The sequence below is a fragment of the Arachis ipaensis genome, chromosome B3 (assembly GCF_059453495.1).
Source record: "Arachis ipaensis isolate K30076 ecotype BB chromosome B3, ASM5945349v1, whole genome shotgun sequence".
Taxonomy (NCBI): Eukaryota; Viridiplantae; Streptophyta; class Magnoliopsida; order Fabales; family Fabaceae; genus Arachis; species Arachis ipaensis.
The window spans coordinates 98,337,362-98,352,653 of record NC_142438.1 but is presented as its reverse complement, the minus strand read 5'-3'; the positions used below and the strand labels follow the sequence as shown (position 1 = coordinate 98,352,653).

Sequence of the window (15,292 nt, the reverse complement as noted above, 5' to 3'; positions counted from 1 at the left end):
TGTTTCTTTACTGTTAATTGAATTTCATTTTCGGTTCATTGTTCATCATCTCTTTTCTTTGCAATTTACAATTTCCTTGCTATTGTTCTTGTTGGATCTAGGAAGGCATTGAGATCTAGACTTGGTTTTCTAGTCTCTGGGTCCTGAGATCTGAATTTCTCATTTCAATTCCATGTTTATCGCTTTTTCTGTTCATTTACTTTACTGCTTCAAAATCCGGTTCAATCCCAATTCCCTTTCCCTCTTCTGTTTGATGCAATTTAGTTTTTCCTTGTTTAAATTCTGCAAATCCATTCCCCAATTCCCTTTACATTTCAAGCAATTTATATTCCTTGCACTTTAAGATTCCGCAATTTACATTTCTTGCACTTTAAGTTTCTGCCATTTAATTTCTTGTTCTTTAAGTTTCAGCAATTTATTTCTTGTTCTCTTTACTTCAATGCAAATTATATTCTGCAAGTCACACAATCATCAACCAAATCTTGATTCGCTTGACTAAATCAACCACTAAACTAAAATTGCTCAATCCTTCAATCCCTGTGGGATCGACCTCACTCCCGTGAGTTTTTATTACTTGATACGACCTGGTACACTTGCCGGTTAGTTTTGTGATGTTTTGTGAGAGATTCGTTTCTCAACAAAATATCTCATCAATGTGCAGAGCTTTGTTGAGACCTCCCAACACCAAACTTAGAGTTCGGTTGTGGCCTCCCAACACCAAACTTAGAGTTTAACTGTGGGGGCTTTGTTTGACTCTGCTTTGAGAGAAGCTTTTTCTGCTTCCTCTCCATGGATGCAGAGAGAGATCCTTGAGTTGTAAACACAAGGTTGTCCTTATTCAATTGAAGGATCAATTCTCCTCTGTCCACATCAATCACAGCTCTTGCTGTAGCTAGGAAAGGTCTTCATAGGATGATGGATTCATCCTCTTCCTTTCCAGTATCTAAGACTATGAAATCAGCAGGGATGTAAAGGCCTTCAACCTTTACTAACACGTCCTCTACTTGTCCATAAGCCTGTTTTCTTGAATTATCTGCCATCTCTAATGAGATTTTAGCAGCTTGCACCCCATAGATTCCCAGTTTCTCTATTACAGAGAGAGGCATGAGGTTTATCCCTGAACCAAGATCACACAGAGCCTTAAAGATCATGGTGCCTATGGTACAAGGTATTATAAACTTTCCATGATCCTATCTCTTCTGAGGCAATGTCAGTTGATCCTGATCACTTAGTTCATTGGTGAACAAGGGAGGTTCATCTTCCCAAGTTTCAATACCAAATAATTTGGCATTCAGCTTCATGATTGCACCAAGAAACTTGGCAGTTCGCTCTTCAGTAACATCCTCATTCTCTTCAGAAGAGGAATACTCATCAGAGCTCATGAATGGTATAAGGAGGTTCAATGGAATCTCTATGGTCTCTAGATGAGTTTCAGATTCCTTAGGTTCCTCAGAGGGAAGCTCCTTATTGATCACTGGACGTCCCAGGGGGTCTTCCCCCTTGGGATTTACGTCCTCTCCTTCCCTTACAGGTTCGGCCATGGTGCTTATGTCAATGGCCTTGCACTCTCCTTTTGGATTCTCTTCTGTATTGCTTGGGAGAATACTAGGAGGGATTTCAGTGATCCTTTTACTCAGCTGGCCTACTTGTGCTTCCAAATTTCTAATGGAAGACCTTGTTTCATTCATGAAACTTACAGTGGCCTTGGATAGATCAGAGACTAAGTTTGCTAAATTAGATGTATTTTGTTCAGAGTTCTCTGTCTGTTGCTGAGTGGATGATGGAAAAGGTTTATTATTGCTAAACCTGTTTCTTCCACCATTATTAAAGCCTTGTTGAGGCCTTTGATCCTTCCATGAGGGATTTGGATGATTTCTCCATGATGGATTATAGCTGTTTCCATAAGGTTCACCCATGTAATTTACCTCTGCTATTGCAGGGTTCTCAGGATCATAAACTTCTTCTTCAGGGGAAGCCTCTTGAGTACTGTTGGATGCAGCTTGCATTCCATTCAGACTCTGAGAAATCATATTGACTTGCTGAGTCAATATTTTGTTCTGAGCCAATATGGCATTTAGAGTATCAATTTCAAGAACTCCCTTCTTCATAGGCGTCCCATTATTCACAGGATTCCTCTCAGAAGTGTACATGAACTGGTTATTAGCAACCATGTCAATGAGTTCTTGAGCTTCTGCAGGCGTTTTCTTTAGGTGAATGGATCCACCTGCAGAAGTATCCAATGACATCTTTGATAACTCAGATAGACCATCATAGAATATATCCAGGATGGTCCATTCTGAAAGCATGTCAGAAGGACACTTTTTGGTCAACTGTTTGTATCTTTCCCAAGCTTCATAGAGGGATTCACCTTCTTTCTGTCTGAAGGTCTGAACATCCACTCTAAGCTTGCTCAGCTTTTGAGGAGGAAAGAACTTGGCTAAGAAAGCCGTGACCAGCTTATCCCAAGACTTCAGGCTGTCTTTGGGTTGAGAGTCCAACCACACTCTAGCTCTGTCTCTTACAGCAAAAGGGAAAAGCATGAGCCTGTAGACTTCAGGATCTACTCTATTAGTCTTAACAGTATCACAGATCTGCAAGAATTCAGTTAAGAACTGAAAAGGATCTTCAGATGGAAGTCCATGAAACTTGCAGTTCTGCTGCATCAGAGAAACTAGCTGAGGTTTCAGCTCAAAATTGTTTGCTCCAATGGTAGGAATGGAGATGCTTCTTCCATGTAAATTGGAATTAGGTGCAGTAAAGTCACCAAGCATTCTCCTTGCATTATTATTATTTTCGGCTGCCATCTCCTCTTCTCATTCGAAAATTTCTGAAAGGTTATCTCTGGATTGTTGTATTTTAGCTTCTCTTAGTTTCCTTTTCAGAGTCCTTTCAGGTTCTGGATCTGCTTCAACAAGAATATTCTTGTCTTTGCTCCTGCTCATATGAAAAAGAGAGAACAGAAAAATAATAATAATAGGGGTCCTTTTTACCACAGTATAGAGGTCCCAGTGTGAGTAGAAGAAAAGAAGAAGAAGAAATTCGAACACAGATGGAAGAGAAGGTTCGAATTTGGGTGAGATGAAGTGTTAGTAGATGAATAAATAAATAGAAGGAGATGAGAGAGAAGGAGAATTTTCGAAAATAATTTTTGAAAAAGAGTTAGTGATTTTTGAAAATTAAGATTTAAAAATTGAAATAATTAGTTAATTAAAAAGAAATTTTGAAAAAGAGGGAGATATTTTTAAAAATTGGAGAGAGAGAGAGAGTTAGTTAGGTAGTTTTGAAGAAGATGAGAAACAAACAAAAAGTTAGTTAGTTAGTTGAAACAAATTTTGAAAATCAATTTTGAAAAGATAAGAAGATAGGAAGTTAGAAAAGATATTTTAAAATCATATTTTGAAAAAGATAAGATAAGGAAGATATTTTTGAAAAACTATGATTGAAATTAGTTTTGAAAAAGGATTTGATTTTTAAAATCACAATTGATGACTTGATTCACAAGAAATCATAAGATATGATTCTAGAACTTAAAGTTTGAATCTTTCTTAACAAGTAAGTAACAAACTTGAAATTTTTGAATCAAAACATTAATTGTTATTGTTATTTTCGAAAATTTGATATAAAATTGAGAAAAAGATTTTTGAAAAATATTTTTAAAATTTTCGAAAATAACTAAGAAATTTGAAAAAGATTTGATTTTTGAAAAAGATTTTGAAAAAGATAAGATTTTCAAATTGAAAATTTGATTTGTCTCATAAGAAACAACTTGATTTTAAAAATTTTTGAAAAAGTCAATTCAAATTTTCGAATTTGATGAGAGAGAAAGGGGAAGATATTTTTTTTTATTTTTGAATTTTTAATGATGAAAGAGAAAAACATGAAAAAGATGCAATGCATGAAAATTTTTAGATCAAAATATGTGATGAATGCAAGAACACTATGAATGTCAAGATGAACACCAAGAACACTATGAAGATCATGATGAACATCAAGAACATATTTTTGAAAATTTTTTTTTTAATGCAAAGAAAACATGCAAGACACCAAACTTAGAATTCTTTAATGCTTAGACACTAAGAATCCAAGAATGCATATGAAAAACACCATACAACACAAAACAAGAAAACATCAAGATCAAATAAGAAGATTTACTAAGAACAACTTGAAGATCATGAAGAACACTTTGAATGCATGAATTTTCGAAAAAATGCAAGATGAATATGCAATTGACACCAAACTTATAACATGACACATGACTCAAACAAGAAACATGAAAAATATTTTTGATTTTTATGATTTTATGATTTTTTTTTTTGTATTTTCTTTTAATTTTTTTCGAAAATCATTTTGAAAAAGAAAAAAAATAAGGATTCCAAAATTTTTAATATGAATTCCAGGAATCTTATGCGCTTTAGTCTAAAGCTCCAATCAAAAGGTCAGGCATGGCTTAATAGCCAGCCAAACTTTAGTATGTAACTCAGACATTACACGTCTAACATGCCCTACAGTCGTGGCTTTACAGCCAGACATGCTTTATGAAACACTAGAATTCATTCTTAAAAATTCTGAAGAAAAACATATTTTTGAAAACATTTTTATTTTTAAAAAAAATTTTTTTTTCGAAAACAAAGGAGAAAATTTTGAAAGATTTTTGAAAAATTTTTTTGAAGAGAAAACAAAAAGAAAATTACCTGATCTAAGCAACAAGATGAACCGTTAGTTGTCCAAACTCGAACAATCCCCGGCAACGGCGCCAAAAACTTGGGGCGCAGAAATTGTGATTACACTTTGATTATGTAAAATTCATTGCTCTTTCTTTCCCTGGCAATGGCACCAAAAACATGATGCCAATACCATGGTTCACAACTTCGCACAATTAACCAGCAAGTGCACTGGGTTGTCCAAGTAATACCTTACGTGAGTAAGGGTCGAATCCCACGGAGATTGTTGGTATGAAGCAAGCTATGGTCACCTTGTAAATCTCAGTCAGGCAGATATAAAATAGTAATGGGGTTTTCGAAATTAATACTAAAATAAGGATAGAAATACTTATGTAAATCATTGGTGAGAATTTCAGATAAGCGTATAGAGATGCATTCGTTCCTATGAACCTCTGCTTTCCTGCTATCTTCATCCAATCAATCTTACTCCTTTCTATGGCTGGCTTTATGTAAAGATGTCACCGGTGCCAATGGCTACTTTCGATCTCTCTCGGGAAAATGGTCCAAATGCTCTGTCACAGCACGGCTAATCATCTGGAGGCATCACCCTTGTCGTTGGTTGCATCCTATTCCTCTCTGTGAAAATGGTCCGATGCGCTGTCACTGCATGGCTAATCATCTTGGAGGTTCTCGATCATACTGGAATAGGATTTACTATCCTTTTGCGTCTGTCACTACGCCCAGCACTCGTGAGTTTTGAGTTCGTCACAGTCATTCAATCCCAGAGTCCTACTCGGAATACCACGGACAAGGTTTAGACTTTCCAGACTCTCATGAATGCCGCCATCAATCTAGCTTATACCACGAAGATTCTGATTAAGAGATCTAAGAGATACTCATTCAATCTAATGTAGAATGGAAGTGGTTGTCAGGCACGCGTTCATAGGGAATGATGATGATTGTCACGTTCATCACATTCAGGTTGAAGTGCGAATGAATATCTTAGAAGCGGAATAAGTTGAATTGAATATAAAACAGTAGTACTTTGCATTAATCTTTGAGGAACAGCAGAGCTCTACACCTTAATCTATGGAGTGTAGAAACTCTACCGTTGAAAATACATAAGTGAAAGGTCCAGGCATGGCCGAATGGCCAGCCCCTAAAACGAGATCACAGGATCAAAATACAATCCAGGATGTCTAATATAATAGTAAAAGGTCCTATTTATAATAAACTAGCTACTAGGGTTTACAGAAGTAAGTAATTGATGCATAAATCCACTTTCGGGGCCCACTTGGTGTGTGCTTGGGCTGAGCTTGAGTGTTGCACGTGTAGAAGTCCTTCTTGTAGTTGAACGCCAGCTTTTGTGCCAGTTTGGGCATTGAACTCCACTTTGCAACTTGTTTCTGGTGCTGGACGCCAGAATTGGGCAGAAAGTTGGCGTTGAACACAAGTTTGCGTCGTCTAAGCTTGGGCAAAGTATGATCTATTATATATTGCTGGAAAGTCCTGGATGTCTACTTTCCAACGCAATTGGAAGCGCGCCATTTTGAGTTCTGTAGCTCCAGAAAATCCATTTTGAGTGCAGGGAGGTCAGAATCCAACAGCATCAGCAGTCCTTCTTCAACCTCTAAATCTGATTTTTGCTCAAGTCCCTCAATTTCAGCCAGAAAAAACCTGAAATCACAGAAAAATAAACAAACTCGTAGTAAAGTCCAGAAATGTGAATTTAACATAAAAACTAATGAAAACATCCCTAAAAGTAATTAGATCCTACTAAAAACATACTAAAAACAATGCCAAAAAGCGTATAAATTATCCGCTCATCAACCACTAACATGGAATGCGAGCTAGCTTGCAATGTTAATGAGAAAAGTAATCGCCAATAACGTCCTCGAAGCCATCATAGCCCACGTTAAGAGTCACATTAACTAAGTTAATATGAACTCTAACGTGGAAGAAGAAAGTGGAGCCAACGTTAGTGACACTCACCTTTGTCACTAACGTTGGACCAAGCTCATATTGGCCACGTTAGGGGCCACGTTAACTTAGTTAACGTGGACTCTAATGTTAGGAAGCAAAAGAATGGCCAACGTTAGTGACACTCACCTTTGTCACTAACGTTGGACTAAGCCACTTTAAGCCACGTTAACTCCCACGTTAACTTAGTTAACGTGGAAGCTAACATGGAGAAAGCAAATAATCGCCAACGTTAGTGACACTCACCTTTGTCACTAACGTTGGAATGAGCCACAATGAGCCACTAACGTTAGGATTTTTGCCAGTAAAGAATGTCATAAAAACAGTCGCGTTGTAGATATAGTCTCTAAACCGACAGAAATCCCTTTGTACAAACGTTTTGGTTGTCACAGGTAATAAACCCCTTTGAAATTGATAACCGAGTATTCAAACCTCGGGTCGTCTTCTCAAGGAATTGTGATGCGCATAAACTAGTTATGCTACGATTTAGGAAATTGCACAATCGGCAAAATTCCTTCCGGCAAGTGCACCGGTTATCGTCAAGTAAAAACTCACAATAGAGTGAGGTCGAATCCCACAAGGATTGGTTGAATGAGCAATTCGGATTAGAAGTGTGTCTAGTTGAGTGGAATCAAGAATTAGATGAGAATTGCGGAATGTAAAATTGGCGGGAAACGTAAATGGCAAGAAAATTAAATGGCGGAATCTTAAATTGCATGAATTAAAGAGCAGAAGCTAAATTGCTGAAATTAAAAGGGAATGGGGGTGATTGTATGAATTGAGTTGCAGAATGTAAAGAGAAAGTGGAAATCAGAAATGGGGAATTCATTGGGTGTTAGGAGATATTGAGATCTCCGAATCAAAACATTTTTATTCCTTCCTCAACCAATGCATTCATTGAATTTTGCTTGGCAATCTTATATGATTGGATCCCAATCCCTTGGCTCACCAATTCTCTCTAAAAACGAACAAATTCCCAATCCCTTGGTTTAAATGTTCATAAGAAGAGATGATGCTCGATCACTGATTATACCACACAGTATCATGAACCACAATTTGGTAGGATTACATGTCACAATATCCATCCAAACCCCAATCCAATTCACTGTGAGAAAGCTTCTCTAGCATGAATCCTCCATTCCTTTCCCAAGGTTCCGAAGGATTCCAATTATGGGTAGTTTCTTTCCCAAGACAACTACCCAATGGAATTAGATCGAGAAGCTTTCTAACAAAATTCAAGAGAAAAGATTGAAGAAGAAGATAAAACTATTATTGATTCATTGAATTACAATAGAGCTCCCTAACCCAATGAAAGGGGTTTAGTGAGTCATAGCTCTGAATTCAATTACAAAGGTATGAAAACTAGCAAAATGAAAAGGTAAAAGTTCATTTTCTAACTTAAATTCTATCCTATTTATACACTTTCTTCATTGAGCTTCTGTTGTGTTTCTTGGGCTTTGAGGCCTCTCCCTGCTTTCCTTTTGCTTTGGGTTTATGATCCATAATCTTGATGAGGCTGCTGATCCAAATTCTGTAACATTCATTGAGCCAACTTAGTGATAATCAAGTAATGACACATGACTCAACAAATTGAAATTCCAGACTCATCAATCCTTCAGGCCCAATCCCATAAACCATGATATTCAATTGGGTTTCATACCAGAGTAAGTTTAAGTTAATGTTTGTGCTCAAATGCTAACTTAAACTGCAATATTTTTGGCCCAGAAACCTTTTTCAAGAGTGGCGTTTAAGTTGCAGTTTAAGCTTAAACTGCAACTTAAACGCCAGACACTTCCAGTGATGCCTTTTGTGGAAGCACGTTTAAGCTTCAGTTTAAGGTTAAACTGAAGCTTAAACGTGGAAATGGAAGAAGGCAGCCCTGGAAGGTAACGTAGTCGAACACGTTTAAGCTTCAGTTTAAGGTTAAACTGAAGCTTAAACGTGGATATAGGAAAAGCAGCCCTGGAGGTCGAACACGTTTAAGCTCCAGTTTAAGGTTAAACTGGAGCTTAAACGTGGAAATAGAGAAAGCCATCCTGGAGGTCGAACACGTTTAAGCTTCAGTTTAAGGTTAAACTGAAGCTTAAACGTGGATATAGGAAAAGCAGCCCTGGAGGTCGAACATGTTTAAGCTCCAGTTTAAGGTTAAACTGGAGCTTAAACGTGGAAGCGGAGAAAGGTAGCCCTGGAGGTGTCGAACACGTTTAAGCTCCAGTTTAAGGTTAAACTGGAGCTTAAACGTGGAAGCGGAGAAAGGTAGCCCTGGAGGTGTCGAACACGTTTAAGCTCCAGTTTAAGGTTAAACTGGAGCTTAAATGTGGAAATGGAGAAAGCAACCCTGGAGGAGAAAACTTGGTCGAACACGTTTAAGCTCCAGTTTAAGGTCAAACTGGAGCTTAAACGTGGAAATGGCTCCCTGGTGCATTTCCCATTTCTGGCGTTTAACTTCCAGTTTAAGGTTAAACTGGAGGTTAAACGCCACTTTCACCCTTTCCTCAGCTTTCATGATTTTGGCGTTTAAGCTCGAGTTTAAGCTTAAACTGGAGCTTAAACTCCACATGTGATATTCAAGCTTCCTTTATTGATTTTTGTTGCTTCCTTGCCTAGCCTCTTCTTTCCTGAAATCATCCAAACAACTGCATCAAAGTCTTGCAAATTTTCATGAGAATCTTCCATTCATAGCATTCAAGTAATATAACTAAAAACTCATGGAATTTGCATCAAAATCATACTGTTTGGATGGTTCATTGTTTTGTTATTCATTTAACCATTCTTGGTTACTTTAAGCTCAAGAAAATGCATAAAACAACTAAAACTAACAGAAAAATGCTAGTGAAACTAGCCTAAGATGCCTTGGCATCACAACACCAAACTTAATACTTGCTTGTCCCTAAGCAAGTCCTGAGTTATTTGAGAAGAAAGTATGAAACAGAAAGCAATTAAATTGGCTACATTAGTAAGCACTTGAAGTTCATCAGAAGGGTTTTATGCAGAAAGTTGCAGTATCACTTTTTCATTCTTATCAGGTAAGATTATCACTTTTTCATTGCATCAATCAAACACTTCTATGGCCTCTTGTTACTCTTATGTCCTTGGCACTTTTCTCTTCTTTGTTTTTCTTTTCTTTTTCTTAGAGCTCCTTTGCTCCTTGTTTGCTTAGTGTCATGTGTTGCACAAGCCTTTGGCATTTTCTTTTTCTTATCACTGCACTACACATATCCACTCCAGGCATTTTAGTTCACATTTCTTCTTGAGACATTGGTGCCCATCACCTCTTTGTGTGACTAAATGTTTTGTATTTAGGTTGCTCTTGATAATGGACTTTTGGTTGATAATCCCGGGTTAGTTAACCCAAGTTACCGAGTGTTGAAACACTCCTCAGAACCTATTCATCCAAGCATATCCTAAATACATAAACACCACAGGCATTTGTCTCAGAAGTTCAACCCATTGGTGCCTAGCTTATTTTCTCAATTTTTTTGCTTTTTGGTTGCCCTTTTTCAGTGGCTTTTTCTTCTTCTTTTTCTTTCTTTTTCATGGCCAAAGACATTTATTCATCAAGATCCATAGACAGTTTTCAATTTCTACACAAAAAATGATAATTCTACACTCTATTTCCAGTGATCTGACTAAACAATCAAGCACGCATACCACCACTTAATTCTACTTGATTTGTCACTAATTGAGCCAAGTTACTTTTGTTCAAACTTTTCTTTTATTTTTTTGGAAACAGAACAAGCATGGCAAGCACTTGTTTAAGAAGGTGAAGTTATATCCAAACATCTAGGCATTCACTTTATTCAAAGCAATAAACAGACAAACATACTAGAGACTTCACATTAAAACTTAAATGACTTATAATGAAAGAAAGCTCATAAAGACAATTCACCAATTATCATTTGATTATTAAGGAGAGAGACCACCTCTCATTTATTGCTTGGTTCTTCTTGATTCTTGGGATCCTGCTTCTTCTTGCTTCCTACCCCTTTTTGACCACTTGAACTTCCTTTGTCTTTTCTTATGAGCTTTTTCCAGAATCCAGCCTTTTTCATTGTTTCTTCCACTCCTTTTTCAAGGATCATTGCCTTGTTTATTTCTCCTTCTTTCCTCCCTTTGAAATACTCATCAAAAGCTGGGAATGCTGGGTCTATCTTGTGTAAATGTTCCCCTATGTAGTTAAGCTTGATTTGCGAACTGATGTTGTAATAAGCTTGAACTGAGTATCTTGCATTCTGTAAAGTGGTGGCTTCCTTGATTGCCAAGACATTGGCATCTTGGTGTTGGCATATGTGGCTGAAGGATTCCTGTAAGTGTAAATTCTGTTCCCTTTGCAAATCTAAGAATCTTGATTCAAAGTTCCTTTGCATATCCATCATTTTTAGGTGAAAGTCCTCTTGTCTCTCCTGAGACCTCATGTATTGTTGAGACATTCCTTCTATGATTTCTTGCATTCTGCTCATATCCATGGGGTCTCTGGGAATTCGTTGTCTTCTTTCTGGAATTCCTTGCTCTTCTTGCTCTTCTTCTCCGTCTTCTCCTTCCTGTCCTTCTTGTTCCGCTTCTTGCTCTGCTTCTGCTTGTTGCCCTTCTTCATTTCTTCTTTTTGTATGTCTTGGAGCAATTGGGCCAAGAGTCATTCTGTACGCAGTTATAGCCAATCCAGGATATAGCCAATTAGGTCTTTCGTCTTCAAGTGGTACTTGGGCATCGATGCATAGTCTAATGATGGTGCTAGGGAAGTGGAGCCAGGATTCAGGGTCACTATTCTCACTAAGCTCTTGTATCTGTTCAGCAATGAGTTTATGAACTTTAATCTCCCCTCCCACCATAATGCAATGTAGCAAGATGGCTCTTTTAGGGACTATTTCTGAAGAGTTTGCAGTGGGTAGGATGGATCTCCTAACTATTGCATACCACCCTTTAGCTTCAGGTGTTAGGTCTCCCCTTCTCAAGACTCTTGGAGCCCCTCTTGTTTTTCTCACCCATTCAGCTCTGATGGCACAAAGGTCTTCAGCAATAGTTGTATAGTCAGGTTCTCCTATCATCCTTTCTTCATAACTTGCTTAGCTGAAACGTATGTTTTTCAGGCCAAGAGTTTTCATGATTGCCTTGGGACTGAAGTCAACTTCCACCCCTCTCACATAGCTTTTGTATGTGGGTTTCATGGTTGAGTCTTCCCTCACTGCATTTGCATAGAACTCTTTCACCAAGTTGATGTTGATTTTAGTGATTGGCTTAGTCAGGAGCTCCCACTTCCTCTTTTTGATCTTCTCCCAAACACCTGGGAACTCATCCTTTTCAAGGTCAAAGGGAACCTCAGCTAGTACCGTTTTAGGTCTCATCCATTCGGCTTGAATCTCATGGAAAACTGATTTGTATCTCCATGCATCGAATTCCCTGTTCTCCTCCATTGGCTGCTTGTCTTTTCTTCTTTTGTGGCTAGATGAGGCTGCCATTGGTTCTTTAGTTTTGGTAAGTGACAAGCTAAAGTTGACAAGGTAAAGCAAGAAGTGTTGTTGGAAGTGTGGTGAGGTTGTTTTCGGCAAGAGATAGTTATGCTATGATGAAAGAAAATGTGCATGAAGGAGATTTGGTGGTGTGGAACTCGTTCCCCAAGTGGTTCTTTATAGTGCCCGTAAGTGAAAAATGGACGGCTAGGGTGATTTGTGAAGGGTAGCCTGATGGTAAATATATGAATTAGGGAGAAGGACGAATTGCTTTTCATTTTCTTGGAAGTATTCTGAGTGCATTAGGTTGTACATGTAGCTATCTTTTCATGCAGAACTTCCTTTTCCCATGTGTTAGTTTCAAAGACTTGTGAACTTCCTTTTTGACCAAGCACCGTACCTCCCCCTTGTCTTTTTCCTCCATTCTTATCTTTCCTTTTGTACCTGCACAAACAAACAAATTTGCTATCATTTTTTTTCGGTCATGTGAATAATGAATAGTACTTGTACATGTTTTTCCTTCTTTTTGAATTGTAAATCAATGATTGACTTCCTGAGCTTATAGCCGTGACCTTTGTATGTATGCACACTTATTACTGGACACCAAACTTAGTGTTTGGTAATGTCTCCTGATGACATGAAATCCATGTTGGTTGTCCTTAATGAATGTGCATAATTCTAATAAATCCTAGTCACTTTGGCGCTTTGATCCTAAACAATTTTACTGCCCAAAGTAATTGAAATCAAAGTATTAAAACATGCAAATGGTATACTTGTCATGAATTTCTAAATCCAGAGGAACTTCTTGCTTTTCATTAACTGTGTTCAAAAGGAACACCAAACTTAATGTTTGGTAGTGCACCTTGAATGAAAGATTGAATACAATTTGAATAAGATTTGGGAGTGCCTTCAGGCACACCAAACTTAGAGACCAATTGTAATTTACATGCAATGTTTAGTGCACTTTATCAACAGTTGTCCTGAGGATTCAAGTTCATGCATAAGAGACCATGCTTTATTAGATGTAAAGCAAAACAATAAAGAGTAAGGATACTAAAACATGGGTTTCCTCCCATGAAGCGCTTCTTTAACGTCACTAGCTTGACGGTTGTCCCTTGTTAGGGTGGATTGTAGTGCTTGATGTCTTCTCCTCTCACTATGAAAACGTCCCCATTTGATTCCTTCATGACTTCTAAATGTTCCATAGAAAGAACTTTCCTGATTGTGAACACTTGAGGGAGCTGGGAAGGAATGGTTTTGAGGCCAGGTGGGATTGGCAGATAATGACTTGATATCACTTTATCTCCCGGAGAAAAACCTTCAGTGGGAATTTTCTTGTTTCTCCACCCTCTTGGCAATTTCCCTACCATTCTTCCCTTTCTCTTGAGGATTTCTTCATTGACCCTTATGCCAGGAGGATCCTTCTGATCTGTTTCCATTGATTCTTGTGGCTTTAACTCTTGCAACTCTTGTTTGCCTTCCAAGGACTGTTTTAGAGTTTCAGCTGCTGGATTACTTTCCTCCAAACACAGATGGCTACTATCATCCTTAGGCTTTTCAGGTTCTGGTTCAGGCTCAGATGCAGGTTTGAAAACTTTGAAAATGAGCTGTTCATCATGTATTCTCATAATTAGCTCTCCTTGTTCTACATCTATGAGCGCTCTAGTAGTGGCTAGGAATGGCCTGCCCAGAATGATAGGGTGTAAGTAGCTTTCCTCCATGTCCAAAATGACAAAGTCTGTGGGGAAGTAATAATCTCCCACTTTCACCAGCACATTCTCAACTACCCCTTCAGCTTGCTTCTGAGTTTTGTCAGCCAGTTGTATGATTACATCAGTGGATCTCACCTCATTCAGTTGTAGCCTCTTCATAAGAGTTAGAGGCATCACATTTATGCTAGCTCCTAGATCACAGAATCCTCTGTCAATTTTTGTTTCCCCTATGATGCAGGGGATATGAAAACTTCCTGGGTCTGTTTTCTTAGAGACTGTGTCCTTCTTGATGAGGGCACTGCATTCTTTGTTCATTGTTACCGTTTGTCCTCCCTTCAAAACTCTTTTCTTGCTCAACAATTCCTTTAAATACTTGATATGTGTAGGCATTTGCTGGAGAATCTCAAGAAAGGGAATATTGATATGGAGAGACTTAAATGTCTCTAAAAACCTTGAATAGGTTTTCCCTTTTTCACCTCCTCCTAACCTCTGAGGAAATGGTGCTTTTGGTTGGTATGTTTCGATCGTGCCTTTTTGCAGTTCCTTGGCTTGCTCAGTTTCACTTTCCTGCTTAGCTTCTTCCACACCTTCCTTCGAGATTTCTGGCTCCTGTTCTGAGGGTCTAATTCCTTCTTCTTCTGAGACTTCCTTCAATATGGTGATGGCCTTGCATTCTTCCCATCTTACTCTCTTTTGTTCCCCTTTAGGATTCTTTTCTGTCTCACTAGGGAACACTGCAGTTGATTTGGGGGCCTGTTGAGATAGCTCTCCTACTTGAGACTCCATCCTCTTGAGTTTTTCACCATGGTTTCTTAAGGTAGATCTCACATCATCCCTGAAGCTTTTCAACTCAATTATGTCCTGACCCATGTGTGCCAGCATTCCTTCTATCCTGTTTAATTGATCTTGAAATTGTTGGTTCGGATTAGGTTGGGTAGGTTGATTATTTTGGCCATGATATGATGGTTGGGAGTAAGTGTTTTATGTGGCTTGGTATGATCTTTGGTTGGAGTTTTGGTATGTGGACTTGTTATGTTGGTTTTGTTGGTTTCCCCACCCAAAGTTTGGGTGGTTTTTCCAGCCTGGGTTGTAAGTGTTGGAATGTGGATCATATGGTTGCCTTTGTTGATTTCCTACATAATTGGCCTCTTCCCAATCACCTCCTTCAGTGCTTTCTTCCTCTTGATCTTGTGTGTGTATTGCAGCCACTTGTTTTGTTTCTAATTTCCCGGTGAGCTCTGCTAGTTGCTTGGCAAACACCTTGTTTTGGGCTAGAATTGTATCAACATGGTTCAGCTCCATGACTCCCTTAGTGTTGTGTCTCTCTGATGCATAGTAGTACTCATTCTCAGCCACTGTCTCAACCACTTCAATGGCTTCTTCCACAGTCTTTTTCCTGTTCAATGAACCTCCTGATGAATGGTCTACAGCCTTCCTTGATTCATAAGAGAGTCCATCATAGAAAATATGCAATTGCACCCAGTCATGGAAC

General features: G+C 38.3%; 1 non-coding gene across 1 annotated transcript; it reads left to right on the top strand.

The window, feature by feature from the left end:
- The first annotated feature begins 2,300 nt into the window (after positions 1-2,300).
- On the top strand, positions 2,301-2,408 carry LOC148571728 (small nucleolar RNA R71). Its single transcript, XR_015908596.1, has one exon. It is a non-coding gene; the product is annotated as a small nucleolar RNA R71 (small nucleolar RNA).
- The last annotated feature ends 12,884 nt before the right edge of the window (positions 2,409-15,292 follow it).